This window comes from Coregonus lavaretus, assembly GCF_964263955.1.
Source record: "Coregonus lavaretus genome assembly, chromosome: 34".
Taxonomy (NCBI): Eukaryota; Metazoa; Chordata; class Actinopteri; order Salmoniformes; family Salmonidae; genus Coregonus; species Coregonus lavaretus.
Genome location: NC_140021.1, coordinates 26,935,067 through 26,961,366, shown reverse-complemented (window position 1 = coordinate 26,961,366; position 26,300 = coordinate 26,935,067). Strand labels below are relative to the sequence as shown.

General features: G+C 45.2%; 1 pseudogene across 1 annotated transcript in view; it reads right to left on the bottom strand.

Annotated features, from left to right (window-relative positions):
• The window catches only part of LOC311108906 (succinyl-CoA:glutarate CoA-transferase-like), a 172,740-nt pseudogene that overhangs the window by 141,422 nt on the left and 5,018 nt on the right, over positions 1-26,300 (bottom strand). The window contains exons 2-3 of the transcript in view: positions 17,244-17,317; positions 16,876-17,090 (exon numbers count right to left, since the gene is read on the bottom strand). The product of the transcript in view is annotated as a succinyl-CoA:glutarate CoA-transferase-like (transcript). The remainder of the gene's footprint in view (positions 1-16,875; positions 17,091-17,243; positions 17,318-26,300) is intronic.

Here is a 26,300-nt window from a genome sequence, read left to right as displayed (position 1 = left end):
CAGCACTTGCAAGGGAACCATGCCTGCAAAGCAGGTTACACACCTGCATAAGGTAAGTCTGAATACCAACTACTGAGAAGTGTGTAGGAAAGGTGTGCATAGAAATCGGCTCCTTACAGAATATCAACAATTGGCAATTCCACAAAATATAATAGGCCTTTAACAACGTCCACACAGTAATGTAACCAAATTACAGGAAAGAAACAGTATGACAAACAGGCCAGTCTGGCTACCGTGATGCTTTCTCATCCTGCTGTGTGCGTGTCTAACCTCTCATGAGGTAAATGAGGGATACAAAGTATATTGAAAGCAGGTGCTCCCACACAGGTGTGGTTCGTGAGTTAATTAAGCAATTAACATTCCATCATGCTTACATGCTGACTAGACCGGGCACGAGCGTGCGCCATCGCGCGCATATTGATTTTGTCCACCCACACCAGACGCGATCAGGACACGCAGGTTGAAATATCTAAACTAACTCTGAACCAATTATATTACTTTGGGGGCGGGACGATGTTGTTAGCGCTTTTTCTTGCCTGCATTTTTCAGTGACCCTGTTGAAATGTATTCTGAGTCTTCTGATTTCACCGCGATTGAGGAGTGGTAACATGGGTAAGTACATGATTGCATATTGTACAATAGTGATATTATTGCCAGGACAGGTGTATAATTTAATAAATGCAAATTGTAGTTTTACACATCTAGGCACTTTCCTCTCACAGACTCCCATATGCCTTGTATACATTATGTCGTGACGTGACTTACTTTAATGTATTGCCTGTTATTTATCGAATTACCTAACTATGTTTAATTGTCACTCTATTAAATTAATAATGTAACAATTAACTCATTAGGAATTTGGGGCACCACGGAAGAAGTTGTTTAACGAGTTACCATCTCCCGAATTAAACTCTTAGGAGATACATATGTTATATATCGATAACAGTCACTTATTAAATAATTACCTCTTATCAGTCTCATTCTGAACGTCGCATAATCCTTGAATCTGCAAGAACCCTAACCTTATTGATGAATCAGCAATACACAAATTGGCTTAATTATTTATTTACTAACTAACTAAATAATAACACAGAATACAAACACACACACACACACACACACACAGGCTATTGATTACTAACGTAATACAATGAGAACAGGACCCTAGTGGACTGGACTAACAATAGCATGAATGCTTGGGTAGAAGGAGGGTCAGAGTGGAAGTGAGAGACAGATTCAAACTATCATTGTTACTTTGGAAACTACGCTCATGGAAATATAAATGCCACTCATTCGGATTGGAAATGCATCATGTAGCTGTCCTCGATTGTTGAGTTGATGATGTAGGACTCTGGCTTGCCCATCAAAGATCCCAATGTCCTTGGTAGAGTTTCTGGTTGTAGTGGTGGTTAGATTGGATACTTCAGCACACCCTGTAGTTCGTAGAGTTGATCTCTTAGAATAGATACTTCAGATGTACCAACGGTTGTCGGAGAGGGACTGTCCTTCCCAACTTGTGTCTTTAGTGAAAGTTCTCTAGACGACTATATATGCCAGCTGCAGACTGGTAATGCTAATGTCTAGTGCGTTGTCTTCATCTTCACCTTGTGTAGAGATTGAGAGTTTCAGTTTCTCCATTTCAAACGTATGGACTTCCGTCTCACGTTTTCTGGTCTTTCTGGTCTAAACATTTTGTAATGTTTAGCTCACACTTCACATCTGCTGGTCTGTAGAGTGTCAACCAATTTAAGCCTTGGGGCTTCCTGGTCTTCTTGGTCTAACCATTTTAAGCCATGTAGCATCAGCTTCACGCTTCCTGGTCTAATGTTAATTTGTTTTTCAAGGCTTTTTATGCCTTCGGGGTAAAAGGGGCATCCCATCATGTTTGTGCTCATCTGGGCGTGGCCACTGACTGAGAACAAATCAAATGGAAAACAATAATCTCATCTAGAATGCTAAAATCACATTGTTATCTTCACAAAAGTATTATTATACTTAATAATTTGTTTTATACAACAATTAGATGCAAACCTCTGGGAAGTGTATACCCCCAGAGATACAGTTATGCTGTTCCACCATCTTTAATGACATCACAACATAGTAACGAATTTGACATGATTGTTCTTTAAGTCCCCACCGACCATTTCACACATTCTTTGAAGTAGGAATATTGTTTCATTATCCACTTTTGGATGTTGGAGTCTTGGCGGGAAGACTTACTTTGCTCCACAGGGAAATTCCCTCTCCCAATACTGCATGGCACGGAAAATAAAGTTTCTGCAAGGAATTTACGACCGGTCAGAAAACTGGCCCCTAGGAAAGGGGGTGTTCAAACCTTTGCCTAGCCGGCATCTTTGATCCTCAGCCCATGAGGGCAAGTCATGACAATTATTACAGGCTGAGTACTATAATTAGCCAGTCTCTTTCACCTTACAACCTAACCACTCTAGTATGAGATATAAACAATGCATTTACTGAATAAAAGCCCATAAAATAAGAAAATGTAATATTATACTCATCCAAACAAGTAAAAAATAAACAATACTTTATGTATGCTTTTCTAAACAGCAAGGATTAGCAGACATAAGTTGATCGCCCTTGTATTATTGAGGCGCAGACAGGGAAGGAGGAGGAGGTTATTGGTGCATCCCATAAATGTACTGAGAAGGTAGCATGGGCAATACTACCACCTTGACCAGGAGCTGCTCTTGGACCGTGCCCGACATCACCAATACTTCCGGATAAGTGCAGAAGAGATGGAGACTCTTCTGTCTTTTGTTGGCAGGTGCATGGAGAAAAGCAGTATACTATAGTGTAAAGAAACTCCAGCACACTGGTGATCATGATGCTCCGCAGATGTAGGCCTATGTTCCATTACATCTAGGGAGCAGCAAGATCACCAGGTGCTATAGTGTCTTTTCATTATACTCAAGGTTAGTAAGACACACTGTTCTTAGTTTAGTCTATTATTTATAATTATTCAAGGTGACATTAACAGTCATAGCAAGGCATGGTGCACCTGTTGTAGGTGAGATGTACAGCCACAGCAAGGCATGTAAACAAAAAACGACATATCCCTCCCAATTACAATATCCACTGAATAAATACAAGGTGCAATGCAAATATAACTGCAACAACAAAGAAGTGCAAATAGTGCATACATAAACGTTTCCCTTTTTAAAACTCTAACACAGAACATAGGCCTAAGTATGCACGGGTCTGGGATCTGCCTTTTAGGAGGGGATTATCGATGTGGCTAGGAGTCTCTGTCCCAGGTCTATTGAAAGAATGTACTGAAGCCATCATCCCAGCTATGTGTTGGAGACCTAGGTTCTGGTGATTACTGATCCCTTGGCTCATCGTACATGATTGGCTGCAGTCCACCTCTACCGTGCGAACTACTTGTGGCAGTGGTGTTGCCTGCTGGTCATCCCAGTTATGTGTTGGAGACCTAGATCCTGGTGATTAGGAGTATTAATGCCTGGGCTGGCCATACATCATAGGCCGCAGTCCACATCTTCCATGCGGAGCACCAAAGAGCCATTGTGGTAGTGGAGGTGGTGGCAGAGGTGTTGCATGCTGGTCATCCCAGTTTACATTCAATGATAGTAGTTGCACTTTCAGACGTCCCTTGTTTCTTCCTATTTTCTTCAGCTCTGGCCCAAGGCTGAGCACAAATGCCTCATCCTCATGCTCCGAGGTAGCAGCAGAAGGGATTTGCTTCCTGACAAATGCAAGCAGCTCTTCATCCACATCTTGATGGTTGACCTTCTGTTTTCTTTTTCTTGGCTGCCAGTCTTGAGCCGTGTCTGTAGTGGTTGGTCTTGACTGTTGTTCAGGCATCTGAAGCATAGGGTCATGGCTCGGGGACACCACGTCGTCCTCAGTGTCATCGGGCTCCACAGAGAAGCTGTCTCCGCACCACGTGCTCTCACCACTGGTGTCCCCAGGGCTCAGTTCTAGGCCCTCTCCTATTCTCGCTATACACCAAGTCACTTGGCTCTGTCATATCCTCACATGGCCTCTCCTATCATTGCTATGCAGACGACACACAACTAATCTTCTCCTTTCCCTCTTCTGATAACCAGGTGGTGAATCGCATCTCTGCATGTCTGGCAGACATATCAGTATGGATGACGGATCACCACCTCAAGCTAAACCTTGGCAAGACGGAGCTGCTCTTCCTCCCGGGGAAGGACTGCCCGTTCCATGATCTCGCCATCACGGTTGACAACTCCGTTGTGTCCTCCTCCCAGAGTGCGAAGAGCCTTGGCGTGACCCTGGACAACACCCTGTCGTTCTCCGCTAACATCAAGGCGGTGACCCGATCCTGTAGGTTCATGCTCTACAACATTCTGAGAGTACGACCCTGCCTTACACAGGAAGCGGCACATGTCCTAATCCAGGCACTTGTTATCTCCCGTCTAGATTACTGCAACTCGCTGTTGGCTGGGCTCCCTGACTGTGCCATTAAACCCCTACAACTCATCCAGAATGCTGCAGCCCATCTGGTGTTCAACCTTCCCAAGTTCTCTCACGTCACCCCGCTCCTCCGCACACTCCACTGGCTTCCAGTTGAAGCTCGCATCTGCTACAAGACCATGGTGCTTGCCTACGGAGCTGTGAGGGGAACGGCACCTCTGTACCTTCAGGCTCTGATCAGTCCCTACACCCAAACGAGGGCATTGCGTTCATCCACCTCTTGCCTGCTTGCTCCCCTACCGCTGCGGAAGCACCATTCCCGCTCAGCCCAGTCAAAACTGTTCGCTGCTCTGGCACCCCAATGGTGGAACAAGCTCCCTCACGATGCCAGGACAGCGGAGTCACTCACCACCTTCCGGACACATTTGAAACCCCACCTCTTTAAGGAATACCTGGGATAGGATAAAGTCATCCTTCTACCCCCCCCCCCCCCCCCCAAAAAAAAATTTAACAAAATAAGGTGAATGCACCAATTTGTAAGTCGCTCTGGGTAAGAGCGTCTGCTAAATGACGTAAATGTAAATGTAATGTAAATGTCTTGTATTAGGAGGAACCCAGGGCCAACCGCGCAAGCATATGGTCTCAAAAGGGGTCTGAGGATCTCATCTCGGTACCTAATGGCAGTCAGGCTACCTCTGGCGAGCACATGGAGGGCTGTGCGGCCCACCAAAGAAATGCCACCCCACACCATGAATGACCCACCGCCAAACCGGTCATGCTGGAGGATGTTGCAGGCAGCAGAACGTTCTCCACGGCGTCTCCAGACTCTGTCACGTCTGTCACATGTGCTCAGTGTGAACCTGCTTTCATCTGTGAAGAGCACAGGGCGCCAGTGGCGAATTTGCCAATCTTGGTGTTCTCTGGCAAATGCCAAACGTCCTGCACGGTGTTGGGCTGTAAGCACAACCCCCACCTGTGGACGTCGGGCCCTCATACCACCCTCATGGAGTCTGTTTCTGACCGTTTGAGCAGACACATGCACATTTGTGGCCTGCTGGAGGTCATTTTGCAGGGCTCTGGCAGTGCTCCTCCTGCTCCTCCTTGCACAAAGCCGGAGGTAGCAGTCCTGCTGCTGGGTTGTTGCCCTCCTACGGCCTCCTCCACGTCTCCTGATGTACTGGCCTGTCTCCTGGTAGCGCCTCCATGCTCTGGACACTACGCTGACAGACACAGCAAACCTTCTTGCCACAGCTCGAATTGATTACATTTACATTTACGTCATTTAGCAGATGTGCCATCCTGGATGAGCTGCACTACCTGAGCCACTTGTGTGGGTTGTAGACTCCGTCTCATGCTACCACTAGAGTGAAAGCACCGCCAGCATTCAAAAGTGACCAAAACATCAGCCAGGAAGCATAGGAACTGAGAAGTGGTCTGTGGTCACCACCTGCAAAACCAGTCCTTTATTGGGGGTGTCTTGCTAATTGCCTATAATTTCCACCTGTTGTCTATTCCATTTGCACAATAGCATGTAAAATGTATTGTCAATCAGTGTTGCTTCCTAAGTGGACAGTTTGATTTCACAGAAGTGTGATTGACTTGGAGTTACATTGTGTTGTTTAAGTGTTCCCTTTGAGCAGTGTACTTATTATGGACACAGTATGCTTACATTATTAGTTATCTTGTTGTTATTAGTTGTTGTTAGTTGTTATTAGTCCCATCCTTCACCTCCATTCAACACCACCCATCTATCTCTTAACACCATCCATTTTGGATTTCTATTTGCCATATGTTTTTCAACTGTCCTGTGATGTTTTACAAAAGTTCTGAACCTTTCTATTCTCATTGTTTCTACAGATTGTAAATTGAAAATAAACATTTTTGCTAATAGTATTATTATATTATTGATCGATTGACTATGACTTTTCAGATCACCCAGTAATGCTATCTGCAGGGTTAGCTCCAGGTAAATATTGCAATACTTTAGCCATTCCTGGACATGTGTCCAAAAACAAGCTAGAAATGGACAGTACCAAATCAAATGATCTAATGATTCTGTCTCTTCGCAGCAAAATCTGCATTCTATTGGTAGCAAGAATTTTATATAATAATTTAAATTGAAAAATTCTACGTTTTGAATCCAGCGTCGTTTTGCATAGTAGTTCATAAACACTATGCCATGGGATCGGTACGTCAAAAATATATTATAACTTACCTTCATGGCTGCATGTAAGGTGTCAAGAATGAAAATATTTTCATGTATTTTCATTCTTTCGGATTGGTTCCCCCAGAACTGCTGGGTTGGGCCTTCCGTAGGTGCCTTACAAAAGTGTCACGGAGGGACTTCCATCTGGTTTTGCGCAATTCAACATCTGTGAAGAGTAAAATATAATTTATTGTTAACTTGGTATCTGGAGACTATTTGCAGCCTGGCCTTCACCTATCGTCTTGGACTCAAGACAGTGCTGCAGTGGATTATGGAGATCTGTGATGCCATAGAGAGGAGGATGCTGGTGACCCATCTGCCACGACCCACTGAGGAAACCTGGAGATAAACTTCAAGAGGAAAATATATTATGATCACCAAACCACCAAACTCAGGGAGCCGTTTTTTATTGTTATAAAGGAACATTCTCCGTCGTGCTATTCGCCCTTGTGGATGCCAAATACTGCTTCACTGCTATTCAAGTGGGGGATTTTGGGAGAAACAGTGAGTGTATGCCAACTCCCCACTTGGAAAGGCAATGGTATCAAAAACCCTGCAGGTGCCCCAAGATGCCTTTCTGCCTGAGGGTGAAGATTTGGGAAAGATACGATACACAATGGTGGGGGATGCTGTCTTCCCACTAAAGCCCTACCTGATGAGGCCATATGCCGGCAAAACATCAGCTACAATACATAAATCTTCAACTATTGTCTCTGTCGAGCTAGAATGACAGTGGAGAAGGCATTCGGGATCCTTGCGGCCAGATGGAGGATCCTCTACAAGAAAACCAACCTACTGCCAAGCAAGGTTGATACCCTAGTGTTTGCAATGTGCATCCTCCATAACTTCCTCACAAAGCCTTGTGATGTGGAGATGTGGCTACAGCAGAGTGGGGCAGGGATGAGGCAAGGTATGAGAGGCATAGCCATCAAGGCCAACAGAGCAGGTCAGGAGGCAGTTTCTGTCAGGGAAAAGTTTACAAAGTATTTCACCTCTGTGGCAGGCAGAAATGACTTCCAGGACATAATGGTTGTAGCTAGGCCTACTTAAATGCACTATGTGTGAGTGTGTAATTTAAAAAATCATTTTACCTGATTGTTTATCAACATGGAACATGTCGTGACGTGACTTTCATTAATGTGATGACTGTTATTTATCAAATTAACTAACTATGTTTAATTGTTACCCAATTAAATTAATCATGTAACAATTAACTCATTTAACTCTAAAATATATATGTTATATATCGATAACAGTCACTTATAAATCATTACCGCATATCAGTCCTCATTCTGAACGTCGCATAATCCTTGGATCCACAAGAACTCCAACCTTACTTATGAGTCAGCAATACACAAATTGGCTTAATTATTTATTTACTAGCTAACTAAATAATAACACAGAATATGTACATACTTAATACATGAGAAAAGGTCCCTAGTGGACTAACAACAGCATGACTGATTGGTTATCAAAGGAAAGGGAGGAGTAGATAAAGAAGAAAAGAGAGAGAAAGAGACACAACACTTATACATTTGGAAACTACGCTCACAGTAATCAGAATACTTAGCACCCTAACGACCGACCATTCGGAGAAGAATTCATGAATGTATTTACGTGTCTGTCTTTGTTCGTCGTCTCTCTGTTGAACTCGATCACTTTCTCAAAAAGGATTTGTGTCCTATGGGTGTACGGCTCTGCTTGTCCACCAGAGGTCAAAATATCCTTCTTCTTAAGATGTCCTGGCTTGGAGTGGAGGGTTCAAATAGAACAGATACTCAGATGCACCCGTGATTGTCTGAGATGGGATCTTCCTCTTCCCACTTCGTGTGGTTAGTCAAAGTTTGAGATCACTTTGCATGCACAGCTACAGACTGCCAGTACTTTTTGGTCTAGTGAGTTTCTTCTTCACCTCGTGTAGAGATTCAAAGTTCTAACCATTTTAAACGTGTAGACTACCGTCTCACATTTTCTGGTCTCAGAGTTTCAACCATTTGTAACGTTTAGCACACGCTTCACGTCTGCTGGTCTGATGTGAATTTCGTTACCAAGGCTTTTTATCCTCGGGTAAAAAGGGGGCGTTCCATCACGCCGACACAATGTCTGTGCTCACTTGGGGCGTGATGACTGAATGGGCAAAAGTTTATGTGAAAAACAATTAAAGACTAAAATCACATTCTTATCTTCTCCAAAATACTCTCATACTTAATCATATATTTTATACAACATTTCGATGTAAACTTGACAAATAGAATGTGTACACTTTCTGAGTTACAGTTATTTTTTGATACCATCCTTAATGACATCACAAAATAATAAACAATATGACATGATTATTCTTTAGGTCCCCACTGACCATTCTTAACATTCTATTTTTCGGACAAAAACGTTTTGGCGGCAAAACTCTCTCTCTAGACAAAGACATTCCGATCTCAATACTTGAGAGCCAGAGAGAGTTCTCTCCTGCTTAAATTTACGACACAGTGTTAAGGTGTCAAAAGCCGGCCCAGACCCACTCCCCTCTTCTGTGGGTGAGAGGGTCTGTTTGTTGTCAGTCATTTGCCTAGCTGATCTGAGTCCTTTGATCCATTGTCAGGAGAGTCATGACAGACAGTAAGTTCAACTTTGAACAAGAATAGACTGACAAGTTTTAGAAGAAAGTCATTTGTTTCTGGCCATTTTGAGCCTGTAATCGAACCCACAATTGATGATGCTCCAGATACTCAACTAGTCTCAAGAAGGCCAGTTTTATTGCTTCTTTAATCAGCACAACAGTTTTCAGCTGTGCTAACTTAATTGCATATAGAAGAACGGGGTACCTTCAGGTGTTTGGAAATTGCTCCCAAGGGTGAACCAGACATGTGGAGGTCTACAATTTTTTCTTTCTGAGGTCTTGGCTGATTTCTTTTGATTTTCCCATGATGTCAAGCAAAGAGGCACTGAGTTTGAAGGTAGGCCTTGAAATACATCCATAGGTACACCTCCAATTGACTCAAATTATGTCAATTAGCCTATCAGAAGCGTCTAAAGCCATTTTCCAAGCTGTTTAAAGGCACAGTCAACTTAGTGTATGTAAACTTCTGACCCACTGGAATTGTGATACAGTGAATTATAAGTGAAATAATCTGTCTGTAAACAATTGTTGGAAAAATTACTTGTGTCATGCACAAAGTAGATGTCCTAACCGACTTGCCAAAACTATAGTTTGTTAACAAGAAATGTGTGGATTGGTTGAAAAACGAGTTTTATTGACTCCAACCTAAGTGTATGTAAACTTCCGACTTCAACTGTATTTGAAACTATGTGGTCAGTCCAAAATGACTTTTCAATTCTGTCATGGAAATAAATGTATTTCCTGTTACCAAGTCATTTACGGTTTTATGCCTTTAGGACCAATTTATTGGTGAATTACAGTGGTGTAAAGTACTTAAGTCTCTCTACTTTACTTCATTATTTATCTTTTGGACAACTTTTACTTCACTACATTCCTAAAGAAAATAATATACTTTTTACTAACATACATTTTCCCTGACACCCAAAAGTACTTGTTACATTTTGAATTCTTAGCAGTTCAAGAAAATGGTCCAATTCACTCACTTGTCAAGAGAACCTCCCTGGTCATCCCTACTGCATCTGGTCTGGTGGACTCACTAAACACAAATGCTTCGTTTGTAAATTATGTCTGAGTGATGAAGTGTGCCCCTGGCTATACGTAAATAAATAAAAAACAAGAATATGCCCTCTGGTTTTCATAATATAAGGACTTTGAAATGATTTATACTTTTACTTTTACTTTTGATACTTAAGTATGTTTTAGCAATTAAATGTACTTTTGATACTTAAGAATATTTAAAACCAAATACTTTTATACTTTTACTCAAGTAGTATTTTACTGGGTGACTTTCACTTTTACTTGAGTAATTTTTTTATTAAGGTATCTTTACTTTAACTCAAGTATGACAATTGGGTACTTTTTTCCACCACCAGTGAATTCTGAAAAGCTATGCAAGGATTGTTCTATAAGGTTGTCTTTTAGGGAGTAATATAGGTTCTTGTAGAATACGTTTCATTTTCTTCCATATTGTTATAGTGTAGTGTTCTTAACTATTATCTTTTGAAAATAGACACGTACAAAGATTCTGGGGATGAGCATGTACATCTTCAATATGTATAAGTGGCGGTAGGTGATGTTTAAGATGAGGGAGGACAATTATGGTTTTATGAGCATGGCCTTAATTTTAATACAGCATATTGGATGACTCAATGTAACATCGATAGGTTTAGGCTACTGCATCATACTGAAATGTTCCCTACATCCATCAAGAGGTTGCTACAACCTAGCCTATAAATAAAGGTTTATGTAGGTGCACAGGTCGAGATTTTATTTGAGTAATCAAGGTGACAGACAGTGAAACATTCAATACCACCTTGCACACTCTTGCCTGCATCTAGCTGATCTAGGGTGTAATCATTAGTCCAACAGTTGCAAATGAGAAATTCTATTGGACAAATTCAGATATGTTTATCTTTGCTTTGTTTTGTTTGCTTCCGTTTAAGAAAAGTTTTTCAACAGAAGCGGCATAATGAATACACCGCTGATCACAAGCAAACACAGTTCACTTTCATAACAACCACATACAGTGATGGAAAAAAGTATTTGATCCTCTGGTGATTTTGTACATTTACCCACTGACAAAGAAGTGATCAGTCAATTTTAATGGTAGGTTTATTTGAACAGTGAGAGACAGAATAACAACACCAAACGCATGTCAAGAATGTTATAAATTGATTTGCATTTTAATGAGGGAAATAAGTATTTGACCCCTCTGCAAAACATGACTTAGAACTTGGTGGCAAAACCCTTGTAGGCAATCACAGAGGTCAGACGATTCTTGTAGTTGGCCACCAGGTTTTCACACATCTCAGGAGGGATTTTATCCCACTCCTCTTTGCAGATCTTCTCCAAGTCGTTAAGGTTTCGAGGCTGATGTTTGGCAACTCGAACCTTCAGCTCCCTCTACAGATTTTCTATGGGATTAAGGTCTGGAGACTGGCTAGGCCACTCCTGGACCTTAATATGCTTCTTCTTGAGCCACTCCTTTGTTGCCTTGGCCGTGTGTTTTGGGTTATTGTCATGCTGGAATACCCATCCACGACCCATTTTCAATGCCCTGGCTGAGGGAAGGAGGTTCTCATCCAAGATTTGACGGTACATGGCCCCGTCCATCGTCCCTTTGATGCGATGAAGTTATCCTGTCCCCTTAGCAGAAAAACACCCCCAAAGCATAATGTTTCCACCTCCATGTTTGACGGTGGGGATGGTGTTCTTGGGGTCATAGGCAGCATTCCTCCTCCTCCTCCAAACACGGCGAGTTCAGTTGATGCCAAAGAGCTCAATTTTGGTCTCATCTGACCACAATACTTTCACCCAGTTCTCCTCTGAATCATTCAGATGTTTATTGGCAAACTTCAGACGGCCCTGTATATGTGCTTTCTTGAGCAGAGGGACCTTGCGGGCGCTGCAGGATTTCAGTCATTCACGGCATACTGTGTTACCAATGGTTTTCTTGGTGACTATGGTCCCAGCTGCCTTGAGATCATTGACAAGATCCTCCCGTGTAGTTCTGGGCTGATTCCTCACCGTTCTCATGATCATTGCAATTCCACGAGGTGAGATCTTGCATGGAGCCCCAGGCCGAGGGAGATTGACAGTTATTTTGTGTTTCTTCCATTTGCGAATAATCGCACCAACTGTTGTCACCTTCTCACCAAGCTGCTTGGCGATGGTCATGTAGCCCATTCCAGCCTTGTGTAGGTCTAAAATTTTGTCCCTGACATCCTTGGAGAGCTCTTTGGTCTTGGCCATGGTGGAGAGTTTGGAATCTGATTGATTGATTGCTTCTGTGGACAGGTGGGCTCTCTCTCTCTCTCTCTCTCTCTCTCTCTCTCTCTCTCTCTCTCTTTTTTTTTTAAAGAAATTAATTTCTTCAAAATTGTCCAACTATTGTCTTTCTCTCTCTTTGAGTCAACTACTCACCACATTTTATGCACTGCAGTGCTAGCTAGCTGTAGCTTATGCTTTCAGTGCAATATTCATTCTCTGATCCTTTGATTGTGTGGACAACATGTAAGTTCATGCTGCACGAGCTCTGATAGGTTAGAGGACATCCTCCAGAAGTTGTCATAATTATTGTGTACGTCTATGGAAAGGGTGAGAACCGTGAGCCTCCTAGGTTTTGTATTGAATTCAATGTACCCAGATTAGAATGGAAACTAGCTGTCCTCCGGCTACACCATGGTGCTACCCTACAGAGTGCTGTTGAAGCTACTGTAGACCTTCATTGCAAAACAGTGTGTTTTAATCAATTATTTGGTGATGTGAATATATTTAGTATAGTTTTATCTAAAAAGGATAACTTTAATGTTTCACTATTTTTATTTTTATTAAATTCACTGAGGAGGATGGTCCTCCCCGACCTCTTCCGAGGAGCCTCCACTGATATGTGCCCATTGTTCCTCTTTAGTGCATTTAACTATATGTTGCAAGTAAAAAACCTTGGGTAGTGAGTTGATACAATTCCAAGTCTGGAAGGTTAAAACCACCCTTAGACATAGGAAGATGTAACATTTTCCTTTTTATTCTATGAATTTTATTTGCCCATATAAAGTCTGTTACTTTTTTTAAAGAATGCCTTCGGTGGGGTAATTGGTATTACCAAAATCTACCTGTAAGATTTATGGGATGATTATTCAATTTAAATCAGATCTGCTTTCATATTGTTGAGTAATGGCAAAAAAAGAAACATCCCTTTTTCTGGACCCTGTCTTTCAAAGTTAATTGCTAAAAATACAAATAACTTCACAGATCTTCATGGTAAAGGGTTTAAACAATGTTTCCCATGCTTGTTCAATGAACCATAAACAATGAATGAACATGCACCTGTGGAACTGCCGTTAAGACGCTAACAGCTTACAGACGGTAGGCAATTAAGGTCACAGTTATGAAAACTTAGGACACTAAAGAGGCCTTTCTACTGACTCTGAAAAACACCAAAAGAAAGATGCTGGGCATTCTGCAAGGAGGCATGAGGACTGTAGATGTGGCCAGGGCAATAAATTGCAATGTCCGTACTGTGAGACGCCTAAGAGAGCGCTACAGGGAGACAGGATGGACAGCTGATCGTCCTCGCAGTGGCAGACCACGTGTAACAACACCTGCACAGGATCGTTACATCCGAACATCACACCTGCGGGACAGGTACAGGATGGCAACAACAACTGCCCGAGTTACACCAGGAACGCACAATCCCTCCATCAGTGCTCAGACTGTCAGCAATAGGCTGAGAGAGGATGGACTGAGGGCTTGTAGGCCTTTTGTAAGGCAGGTCCTCACCAGACATCACCGGCAACAACGTCGCCTATGGGTATAAACCCACCGTCGCTGGACCAGACAGGACTTGCAAAAAGTGCTCTTCACTGACGAGTCGCAGTTTTGTTTCACTAGGGGTGATGGTCGGATTCACGTTTATCGTTGAAGGAATGAGCGCTACACCGAGTCCTGTACTCTGGAGCGGGATCGATTTGGAGGTGGAATTTCCGTCATGGTCTGGGGCGGTGTGTCACAGCATCATCGGACTGAGCTTATTGTCATTGCAGACAATCTCAACGCTGTGCGTTAAAGGGAAGACATCCTCCTCCCTCATGTGGTACCCTTCCTGCAGGCTCATCCTGAAATGACCCTCCAGCATGACAATGCCACCAGCCATAATGCTCGTTCTGTGCATGATTTCCTGCAAGACAGTAGTGTTCTGCCATGGCCAGCGAAGAGCCCGGATCTCAATCCCATTGAGCACGTCTGGGACCTGTTGGATCGGAGGGTGAGGGCTAGGGCCATTCCCCACAGAAATGTCTGGGAACTTGCAGGTGCCTTGGTGGAAGAGTGGGGTAACATCTCACAGCAAGAACTGGCAAATCTGATGCAGTCCGTGAGGAGGAGATGCACTGCAGTACTTAATGCAGCTGGTGGCCACACCAGATACTGACTGTTACTTTTGATATTGACCCCCCCTTTGTTCAGGGACACATTATTCCATTTATGTTAGCCACATGTCTGTGGAACTTGTTCAGTTTATGTCTCAGTTGTTGAATCTTGTTATGTTCATACCAATATTTACACATGTTAAGTTTGCTGAAAAGAAACACAGTTGACAGTGAGAGAACGTTTATTTGTTGTTTGTTGTCACTTATTAAGCATCCTAAGTATTTTATATTTTTTGTGGTCCACTTAAAGGATTGCTGTAGAGCATGAGTTATTATTTTTTCTATTGCCATTATTTAAAAGAATTCACGTACATTTTATAACCTGACATTTTTTAGTATTCTGGAAATATTTTTAGCAAAAGGGGCATTGAGTTTTCAATATTGGTCAGGTACACTGCATGATCAAAGTATGTGGACACCTTCTCGTCAAACATCTCATTTAAAAATAATATGGAGTTGGTCCCCCCTTTGCTGCTACAACAGCCTCCACTCTTCTGGGAAGGCTTTCCACTAGATGTTGGAACATTGTGTAACGAATGTCGGTGGAATGCGGTAGGCCAGAGTCAAGCGCAGGACACAGAATGAGATGAAGAACCACTTTACTGAGTAGTAAAGAAAATACAAGCAAAACCCTCCAACAACAAAGGAGGAGCAAAACCCGCTCACAGAATGACACTCGTACAAACCAATAAATACGCACACCAAACAGTGGATGTGAACAGGTTAAATAGGAAGACAAACTAACATAATAGTGAACAGGTGTGCAACAACAGACAACAATCAAGTGAACATAGAAACATATAACATAGAGCGGCAGCAGCTAGTACTCTGGTGACGACGAACGCCGAAGCCTGAAGGAAGGGCAGTCTCGGCAGAATCTATGACAGTACCTACCCCCCCCCCCTCCGGCCTTGGGTACGGCCAGGAGGACGTGGCGCGGGGCGAGTGGGATGATTCTGATGGAATTCTCTCAACAAGGAGGGATCGAGGATATCCCTCCTAGGAACCCAGCACCGCTCCTCCGGACCGTACCCCTCCCACTCCACGAGATACTGCAGGCCCCCCACCTGACGCTTCGAATCCAGGATGGAACGGACCGAGTACGCCGGTGCCCCCTTGATGTCCAGTGGGGGCGGAGGAACCTCCCGTATCTCAGACTCCTGGAGTGGACCAGCTACCACCGGCCTGAGGAGAGACACATGGAACGAGGGGTTAATACGATAATTAATAGGAAGCTGTAACCTATAACATACCTCGTTCAATCTCATCAGGACTTTAAATGGGCCCACAAACCGCCTACCCAATTTCCTGGCAGGGCAGGCGAAGGGGCAGGTTTCAGGTTGAGAGCCAGACCCGGTCCCCCGGTGCACACACTGGGGCTTCACTGCGGTAGTGGTCGGCGCTTGCCTTCTGACGCCTGATGGCCCGCTGCAGGCGTTCATGTGTAGCGTCCCGGGTCTCCTGCAAGCGCCGAACCCACTCGTCCACTGCAGGTACCTCGATCTGGCTCTGATGCCACAGTGCCAGGGCCGGCTGATAACCTAACACACACTGGAAAGGTTTGAGGTCAGTTGAGGAGTGGCGGTTGGAGTTGATAGCCATCTCTGCCCAGGGTAGGAAAACCGACCACTCCCCTCGCCGGTCCTGGCAATACGACCTCAGAAACCTACCCACCTCCTGGTTAATTCTCTCCACCTGCCCGTTACTCTCGGGGTGAAAACCTGAGGTAAGGCTAACCGAGATCCCCAAACGTTCCATGAACGCCCTCCAAACCCTTGAGGTGAACTGGAAACCCCGATCAGACACTATATCCTCAGGCACCCCGTAGTGCCAGAGGACGTGTGTAAAAAGGGCCTCGGCAGTTTGTAGGGCCGTAGGGAGTCCGGGCAGAGGAAGGAGGCGACAGGACTTAGAAAACCGATCCACAACGACCAGGATGGTTATGTTCCCTCTTGAGGGAGGAAGATCAGTCATAAAATCCACCGATTGGTGGGACCACGGTCGTTGTGGAACAGGTAGGGGTTGTAATTTCCCTCTGGGCAGGTGTCTAGGAGCCTTACACTGGGCGCACACCGAGCAGGAGGAAACATAAACCCTCACGTCCTTGGCTAAGGTGGGCCACCAGTACTTCCCACTAAGACAGGTCACTGTCCGACCGATGCCAGGGTGACCAGAGGAGGGTGACGTGTGAGCCCAATAGATCAAACGATCGCGGACCTCTAGCGGTACGTACTTACAACCCTCTGGACACTGGGGAGGAGAGGGTTCGCTACGTAACGCCAGCTCGATGTCCGCGTCGACCTCACACACCACCGGTGCCACCAGACACGACGCCGGATGTATGAGACTGGGCTCCACGGAACTCTCCTCCGTGTCATACAGTCGGGACAGAACATCTGCCTTAGTATTCTGGGAGCCCGGCCTGTAAGAAAGGGTGAAAACAAAACGGGTTAGAAACATGGACCACCTTGCCTGGCGAGGGTTTAACCTCTTCGCCGCTCTAATGTACTCCAGATTGCGGTGGTCAGTCAAAATGAGAAAAGGGTGTTTAGCCCCCTCAAGCCAATGTCTCCACGCTTTCAGGGCTTTGACCACCGCCAACAACTCCCGGTCCCCCACATCATAGTAGCGCTCCGCCGGGCAGAGCTTCTTCGAAAAGAAAGCACAGGGGCGGAGCTTGGGTGGCGTGCCCGAGTGCTGAGAAAGTACAGCGCCTATCCCAGCCTCGGATGCGTCCACCTCAACCGTGAAGGCCAAGGAGGGATCCGGATGAGCCAGCACTGGAGCCGAGGTAAACAGGTCCTTCAGGCGACTAAAAGCCCTGTCCGCCTCAGCTGACCACCGCAGACGCACCGGTCCCTCCTTCAGCAACGAGGTAATGGGAGCCACTACCTGACCAAAGCCCCGGATAAACCTCCGGTAGTAGTTGGAAAACCCCAAGAAACGCTGCACCTCCTTTACCGTGGTTGGAGTCGCCCAATTACGCACGGCTGAAATGTGGTCACTCTTCATCCTCACCCCAGACGTGGACATGTGGTACCCTAGGAAGGAGATGGACTCCTGAAAAAACAGTCATTTCTCTGCCTTAGCCTACAGGTCATGCTCCAACAGTCTTTCTAGCACTTTACGCATCAGGGACACATGCTCAGCCCTTGTAGCGGAGTATATAAGTATGTCATCAATATACACCACTACCCCTTGTCCGTGCAGGTCCCTGAAAATCTCATCTCAAAATGTCCAGAGGTGGTACTAAATGCCGTCCTCCACTCATCTCCCTCCCGGATATGCACTAGGTTGTACGTGCTCCTGAGATCCAATTTTGTGAAGAAGCGTGCCCCGTGCAATGATTCCGTCATACTAGCTATCAGGGGTAATGGATAGCTGTACATGATGGTAATCTGATTTAAGCCACGGTAATCAATGCACGGGCGTAAACCACCATCCTTCTTCTTCACAAAAAAGAAACTCGAGGAGACAGGTGAAGTGGATGGCCGAATGTATCCCTGTCTCAGAGACTCGGTTACATATGTCTCCATAGCCGCCTTCTCCTCCTGAGACAAAGGATACACGTGACTCCGGGGAAGTGCAGCTCCTACCGGGAGATTTATCGCGCAATCCCCCGGACGATGAAGTGGTAATTTAGTCGCCCTCTTTTTACTGAAGGCGATAGCCAAATCGGCATACTCGGCAGGAATGTGCATCGTGGAAACCTGGTTTGGACTTTCCACCGTAGTTGCCCCAAGGAAACTCCTACACACCTCCCTGAACACTGACCGGACCATCCCTTAAGAGTCCTCTGTTGCCATGAAATCGTGTGGTCATGAATGGTTAACCAGGGAAGTCCCAACACCTCAGGATACGCAGGACAATCAATCAGATAGAGGCTAATCCTCTCCTCATGACCCCCCTGCGTCCTCATCAGAAGTGATGTGGTGACCTCCCTGATTATGCCTGACCCTAACTGGCGACAATCTAATGTGTGCACAGGGAAAGGTTTATCAACAGACACAGTAGGAATCCCTAAACAACGAGCATACTGGCGATCAATAAAATTCCCAGCCGCGCCTGAATCTACTAGCGCCTTATGCTGGGAATGGGGGGAAACTTCTGGAAAAACAATATCTATACACAAATTAGCAACAGGAGGCTCTGGGTGAGTCGGGTGCTTACTCACCTGACACGGTCAACCAGTGCCCTGCCTGCTGCCTCGACCTCCTGAGGACCCTCCCCAGCACCGACCAGCAGTGTGTCCTCTGCGGCCACAGTTGGTGCAGGGGACGGTCCGTCTCCCTAACCGCAGCACCTCCGAGCTCCATGGGGGTAGACTCGGAGGTGCTGGGGGATGGAATGGACGGCCCCAGATCAGAACGTCCGCGGGCTGCCAACAGGTTATCCAACCTGATGGACATGTCCACCAGTTGGTCCAGGGTGAGATCGGTGTCCCTGCAGGCCAGCTCCCGACGGACGTCCTCCCTTAAGCTGCAGCGATAATGGTCGATCAGGGCCCGCTCATTCCATCCCGCGCTGGCTGCTAAAGTTCTGAATTCCAGCGCGAACTCCTGCGCGCTCCTCATCTCCAGTCGTAGGTGGAACAGACGTTCACCCGCCGCTCTCCCCTCTGGTGGATGATCGAATACCGCCCGGAAGCGGCGGGTGAAATCCTTGTAGCGGACAGTACTTGCGTCTATTCCTCCCCACTCGGCGTTGGCCCATTCCAGCGCCTTCCCCGAAAGACAGGAGATGAGGGCGGACACACTCTCATATTCCGAGGGCGACAGGTGAATGGTGGCCAGGTAAAGTTCGACCTGGAGGAGAAATCCCTGGCACCCGGCAGGTGTTCCGTCATATGCCCTTGGGAGCGAGAGCCGAATCCCACTGGACCCAGATGGCGAAGCGGTGAACAGTGTTGTAGGTGGTTGAGTGGTTGGAGGAGGTGACGGGATATCACCTCTCTCCCATCGTTCCATTGTCTGGAATACTCGTTCCATGGTGAACCCGAGAGTACGAATCATTAATTCCTGACGTTGGACTCGTTCCTCCATCGTCTCGGTTACTCCGGCTGCTCCTGCTGACTCCATAGTGGTGCATGTTTCTGTCACGAATGTCGGTGGAATGCGGTAGGCCAGAGTCAAGCGCAGGACACAGAATGAGATGAAAAACCACTTTACTGAGTAGTAAAGAAAATACAATCAAAACCCTCCAAACAACAAAGGAGGAGCAAAACCCGCACACAGAATGACACTCGTACAAACCAATAAACACGCACACCAAACAGTGGACGTGAACAGGTTAACATATAAAATAGAGCGGCAGCAGCTAGTACTCCGGTGACGACGAACGCCGAAGCCTGCCCGAGCCAGAAGGTAGGGCAGTCTCGGCAGAATCCGTGACACATTGCTGCGGAGACTTGCTTCCATTCAGCCACATGAAAATTACTGAGGTCGGGCACTGATGTTGGGCGATTAGGCCTGGCTCGCAGTCGGCGTTCCAATTCATCCCAAAGGTGTTCGATTGGGTTGAGGTCAAGGCTCTTTGCAGACCAGTCAATTTCTTCCACACCGATCTTGACAAACCATTTCTGTATGGACCTCGCTTTGTGCAAGGGGGCAGTTTCATGCTGAAACAGGAAAGAGCCGTCCCCAATCTGTTGCCACAAAGTTGGAATCACATAATCGCCTAGAATGTCATTGCTTTAGCGTTAAGATATCCCTTCACTGCAACTAATGGATCTAGCCCGAACCATGAAAAACAGCCCCAGACTATTATTCCTCCTCCACCAAACTTTACAGTTGGCACTATGCCAATGGTGGCGAGCTATACACCACTCCAGCTGACGCTTGGCATTGCACATGGTGATTTTAGGCTTGTGTGCAGCTGCTCGTCCATGGAAACCCACTTCATGAAGCTCCCAACGAACAGCTCTTGTGCTGATGTTTGCTTCCAGAGGCAGTTTGGAAGTCCGTAGTGAGTGTTGCAACCAAGGACCGGCGATTTTTATGCGCTACGAGCTTCATCACTCTGCGGTTCTGTTCTGTGAGCTAGTGTGGCCTACCACTTTGCGGCTGAGCCGTTGTTGCTCTTAGACGTTTCCACTTCACAATAACAGCATTTACAGTTGACCGGGGCAGCTCTAGAAGGGCAGAAATTTGACGAACTGATTTGTTGTAATGGTGGCATCCTATGACGGTGCCACGTTGAATGTCGCTGAGCTCTTCAGTACGGGCCATTCTACTATCAATGTTAGTTTATGGAGATTGTATGGCTGTGTGCTCGATTTTATACACCTGCCAGCAACGGGTGTGACTGAAATTTGGAGGGGTGTCCACATATTTTTGTATATATACTGTGTATCAGGAGATAATCTGCAAATAAGTTTAGTTCATGTTTACCAATATATTTTAGGTTTGGGTCCTGTCTAATTCTTTCTGCAAGCAGTTAAATTACCAGTGCAAACATTAGGGTGGAGAGTGGACATCCCCATCTTGTGTCCCTTTCTAAAGCAATTTCATCAGATAATGTATTATTTGTGTATATTTTTGCTTTAGGACATTTATACAAAATGTTTATAAAATCAAGAAATTTCAGCTGGAAAGTTGAAAGTTTCCAAAGTTTTGAATAGAAAAGGCCATTCAATATATTTTTAATAAACCCTGTTTGAGTGATATGTATCAAGTCTGGTAAGACTTTTGCCATTCTATTGCTTATAAGCTTTGACATTATTTTATTGTCAAAATGTCTTAATCTTATGGGTCTATAATCAGCAGGGGACGCTGAAAATACATTTAAATTGTGTCATCAAGATGGCGCCGACGGAGAAGGGCAACATCTTATGAGTTCCAACCCGTCTCTGCTATTTAGTTACTTTATTAGTGTTTATCTTAATTTGTTTTGTACAAAAAGTTCATACTATTATCACATATGACCGCCAAGCACTTCTGGACATCAGATCGACAGTTACTAACCTCGATTTCGACTTCACATCTGACTTCAACTCCTACTCAGCTGTTCCCTTGTTCATAATGGACCCCATTCCTTTGTTTCATGGGCTACCAAAACACAGCAGGCGTAGAAAAGGAGACGTGCTGGCATCCTGGTGAGATTGAGACAAAGAGAATATCGACTGGCACTCCCCTCCGTTCTATTGGCAAATGTCCAGTCACTAGAGAATAAGATGGATGAGCTTCGTTTGAGAGTCTCCTATCAGAGAGACTTGAAAAGCTGCAATATTATGTACCTTGCAGAGACGTGGCTGGATGACTCTATGTACGTAGGACTCTGTGGTTTCTCCATGCAGTGGCATGATCAGACGAAGGCGGCCTCAGGGAAGTCAAAAGGGGGAGGAGTGTGTCTCTTCATAAACAAAAACTGTATTCACTTAATTCAAACGACGTGACATGTCACTTCTGGCTGAACGAAAACAAGTGTACCTAGATGTAACTCCTACAAAAGGAGGGAGTAATGCAGAGAATGAAGGGCCTTGGTCAGGGAGGTGAACAAGAACCCGATGGTCACTCTGACAGAGTTCCAGAGTTCCTCTGTGGAGATATGAGAACCTTCCAGAAGGACAACCATCTCTGCAGCACTACACAAATCAGGCATTTATGGTAGAGTGGCCAGACGGAACCCAGTCCTCAGTAAACGGAACATGACAGCCCGCTTGGAGTTTGCCAAAAGGCCCCTAAAGGACTTAGAAAACGAGAAACAAGATGATCTGGTCTCATGAAACCAAGATTGAACTCTTTGGCCTGAATGCCAAGCGTCACGTCTGGAGGAAACCTGGCACCGCTCATTACCTGGCCAATACCATCCCTACGGTGAAGCATGGTGGTGGCAGCATCATGCTGTGGGAATTTCTTTCAGCGGCAGGGACTGCAAGACTAGTCAGGATTGAGGGAAAGATGAACGGAGCAAAGTACAGAGAGATCCTTGATGAAAACCTGCTCCAGAGCACTCAGGATCTCAGACTGGGGCGAAGGTTCACCTTCCAACAGGACAACGATCATAAGCACAAAGCCAACACAACGCAGGAGTGGCTTCGGGACAAGTCTCTGAATGTCCTTGAGTTCCCCAGCCAGAGCCCGGACTTGAACTTGAACGAACATCTCTGGAGAGACCCAGAAAATAGCTGTGCTGCAACGCTCCCCATCCAACCTGACAGAGCTTGAGAGGATCTGCAGAGAAGTATGGGATAAACTCCCCAAATACAGGTGTGCCAATCTTGTACCATCATACCCAAGAAGATTCAAGGCTGTAATCGCTGCCAAAAGTGCTTCAACAAAGTACTGAGTAAAGGGTCTGAATACTTAGAGTACCAGTCAAAAGTTTGGACACACCTACTCATTCAAGGGTTTTTCTTTATTTTTACAATTTTCTACATCGTAGAATAATAGTGAAGACATCAAAACTATGAAATAACACATATGGAATTATGAAGTAACCAAAAAAATGATAAACAATTCAAAATATAATTTATATTTGAGATTCTTCAAATAGCCAACCTTTGCCTTGATGACAGCATTGCACACTCTTGGCATTCTCTCAACCAGCTTCACCTGGAATGCTTTTACAACATTCTTGAAGGAGTTCCCACATATGCTGAGCACTTGTTGAATGCTTTTCCTCACTCTGCGGTCCGACTCATCCCAAACCATCTCAATTTGGTTGAGGCCGGGGGATTGTGGAGGCCAGGTCATCTGATGCAGCACTCCATCACTCCTTCTTGGTAAAATAGCCCTTAAAACAGCCTGGAGGTGTGTTGGGTCATTGTACTGTTGAAAAACAAATGGTAGTCCCATGGGATGGCGTATTGCTGCAGAATGCTGTGGTAGCCATGCTGGTTAAGTGTGCCTTGAATTCTAAATAAATCACAGCACCCCCACACCATAACACCTCCTCCTCCATGCTTTACGGTGGGAAATACACATGCAGAGATCATCCGTTCTGAGAGGTAACTCAGGGGTTTCCATTCCTGTTTTGGTCCTCATGAGAACCAGTGTCATCATAGTTCTTGATGGTTTTTGTGGATGCATTTGAAGAAACTATAAAAGTTCTTGAAATGTTCCGTATTGACTGACCTTCATGTCTTAAAGTAATGATGGACTTTTGTTTCTCTTTGCTTATTTGAGTTGTTCTTGCCATAATATGGACTTGGTCTTTTACCAAATAGGGCTATCTTCTGTATACCTCCCCTACCTTGTCACAACACAACTGACTGGCTCAAACGCATTAAGAAATTCCACAAATTAACTTTTAAGAAGGCACACATGTTAATTAAAATGCATTCCAGGTGACTACCTCATGAAGCTGGTTGAGAGAATGCCAAGAGTGTGCAAAGCTGTCATCAAGGCAAAGAATCTCAAATATATATTTATTTACTTTACACTTTTTTGTTTACTACATTATTTAGTGGTTTTGATGTATTCACTATTATTCTAAAATGTAGAAAATAGTAAAAATAAAGGAAAACCCTGGAATGAGTATATGTGTCCAAACTTTTGACTGGTACTCTAAGTTTTCAGACCCTTTACTCATTGCTTTGTTTATGCATGGCATAAGGTCCCTGTATGCATTGTACTCAAGGGTACAGAAAGCACCTCCTGCTCCAAACAGCTAGGCTGCCCACGACAGCTGAAACAGAGCAGTACCTAGCAAATTGCTTTGCCCTAGTTTTTGTCAGGCCCACAATCTGGAGGCCACGCACTGCAAGCCTGTTTACGTGGCCGAGACGGCCAAATATCAGCGCCACCAGCTTGCACCTACACCTGAGGCTGTCCAAGCGTGCCACAAAAGGCTGGTATTTAAGCAACTTCTCGGCAAAGGCCTGCTCTATGTAGCCATCAAATGAGCAGCCCACTTCCAAAATGAGCACCTCCACCTGGCCTCCCCCACAGCAACAATATATGGCGTATTTAGCACACATCATCATCAACATCAAACCAGCTTCCCCTTACACAATAATGTTTATGTATGACGCTGGTTGGAAGAATACCCACAGACCGGGCATGCCCACTGACTGGCCTCAGTTCCAGGTGCAACACACACACACAGCGGGCTAATGGAAGTTAATGGGGCCTAATAGAGTGTACTGTAATATGGGTTGATGTAGACTTCAGCCCCTTTGTTACTGTCAGAGGTAGTCTAATGTAGCGAACAGTGTTACAAGCTAATGTAGCAGACTGTATAACAGTGGTGTATGGTCCAACAATGTGACCATTATTAGAAACTGCTGGAGGGTAATATACTGGACCCGTCTGCCTTGTTCAATGGAGTCTAATGAAACCTCCCTTTCAAGAGTACCTGCAAATAAAATAAAATAAAGTTAGAAAGAGGTAGAAGCACGGCAAGGCACAATAGAGGTGAGCATGTCTCCATCTGTCTTATGACCTCATACACCAAAGACGGCATTAACGATAAGTAATAAAATAAAGACGGCACCTTTAAAAGCCCACTTCACACCATAGCCTGCTGAATTTGCAAGATAACTTTTCTTTCATTTTGATTTAGTCACAAATGAAAATGTGGCACTGACTCGCCCATGGATTGATGTTTCAGCAGTGTCTCAATGAAGAGTTTGGCATTCGACTAGCCATATGTGACATGCACGCGCAATTACAAGCCTGCTAGAATTAGCTGCAGGCTAGCGAGCAATATCCACCGACGTAGTACGAATAAAGCCTGACCTGGAAAGTGAAGTTAACCGAAGCTGGCTAGCTTTATACAAATCGGAGTAAATCTATACTTCAAATTAGTGGATTCAGCTATTTCAGCCACACCAGCAATCGAGCACACAGCCATGCAATCTCCATAGACAAACATTGGCAGTAGAATGGCCTTACTGAACAACTCAGTGACTTTCAACGTGGCACCGTCATAGGATGCTACTTTTCCAACAAATCAGTTTGGCAAATTTCTGCCCTGCTAGAGCTGCCCCTGTTAACTGTAAGTGCTGTTATTGTGAAGTGGAAACGTCTAGGAGTAACAACGGCTCAGCCACAAAGTGGTAGGCCACACCAGCTCATAGAACGGGACCGCCGAGAGCTGACGCTCGTCGTGCGTGTGTCCTCGGTTGCAACACACACTACTGAGTTCCAAACTGCCTCTGGAAGCAACGTCAACACAAGAACTGTTCGCTGGGAGCTTCATGAAATGGGTTTCCATGGCCGAGCAGCCGCACAAAAGCCTAAGATCACCACGCGCAATGCCAAGCGTCGCCTAGAGTGGTGTAAATATCGCCGCCATTGGACTCTGGAGCAGTGGAAATGCGTTCTCTGGAGCGATGAATCACGCTTCACCATCTGGTGGATGCCAGGATAACGCTACCTGCCCGAATGCATAGTGCCAACTGTAAAGTTTGGTGGAGGAGGAATAATGGTCTAGGGCTGTTTTTCATGGTTCAGGCTAGGCCGCTTAGGAAATCTTAACGTTACAGCATACAATGACATTCTAGTCGATTCTGTGCTTCTAACTTTGTGGCAACAGTTTGGGGAAGGCCCTTTCCTGTTTCAGCATGACAATGCCCCCGTGCACAAAGCGAGGTCCATACAGAAATGGTTTGTTGAGATTGGTGTGGAAGAACTTGACTGGCCTGCACAGAGCCCTGACCTCAACCCCATCGAACACCTTTGGGATGAAC